The sequence below is a fragment of the Cucurbita maxima genome, unplaced genomic scaffold (assembly GCF_002738345.1).
Source record: "Cucurbita maxima cultivar Rimu unplaced genomic scaffold, Cmax_1.0 Cma_Scf00035, whole genome shotgun sequence".
Classification (NCBI taxonomy): domain Eukaryota; kingdom Viridiplantae; phylum Streptophyta; class Magnoliopsida; order Cucurbitales; family Cucurbitaceae; genus Cucurbita; species Cucurbita maxima.
The window spans coordinates 1938300-1938741 of record NW_019272051.1 but is presented as its reverse complement, the minus strand read 5'-3'; the positions used below and the strand labels follow the sequence as shown (position 1 = coordinate 1938741).

At 34.6% G+C, this 442-nt stretch overlaps 1 protein-coding gene across 1 annotated transcript in view; it reads left to right on the top strand.

Annotated features, from left to right (window-relative positions):
* The window catches only part of LOC111467915 (nuclear transcription factor Y subunit C-9-like), a 3849-nt gene continuing 3407 nt past the window's right edge, over positions 1-442 (top strand). Inside the window, exons 1-2 of the mRNA XM_023113013.1 lie at positions 1-12; positions 134-179. The gene's annotated coding sequence lies outside the window, so the exon portion shown is untranslated. The remainder of the gene's footprint in view (positions 13-133; positions 180-442) is intronic.

Sequence of the window (442 nt, the reverse complement as noted above, 5' to 3'; positions counted from 1 at the left end):
CTCATCGCTCATGTAAGAAGTTCCAAACGAACAAAAAAAATGATAAAATATGAGATGGTCATCTTCCCTTCTTCGCCATAGATCTCTTTTTGAAGCTCTTTCTCATCTATTTTCCTTTTTCCCTCACGGTCACGGTCTCTAAGATCTTGGTCTATTGAGTATCATTTGTTTCTTGAAAGGTAATTAAACTCTGTTTCTCTCTTGGTTGCTTGATCCTTAATCTCGGTAAATTGTGTGATTTTCTTTCTGGGTCGTTTGTTTTTTTTTGTTACATGATTTGGTTTTTGTGGAAATTAATGATTGTTCTTGATATTGCTACGTGGTCTCTCTAATTGTCGGATGATGACGATGATGTTCTGCAATGAACAGAGCTTAACTCCATGGAAAGATTGGTTCTCTCTAATGCTTGTTGGGATTTTTTCTTTTTCTTTTTTTTTTTTTT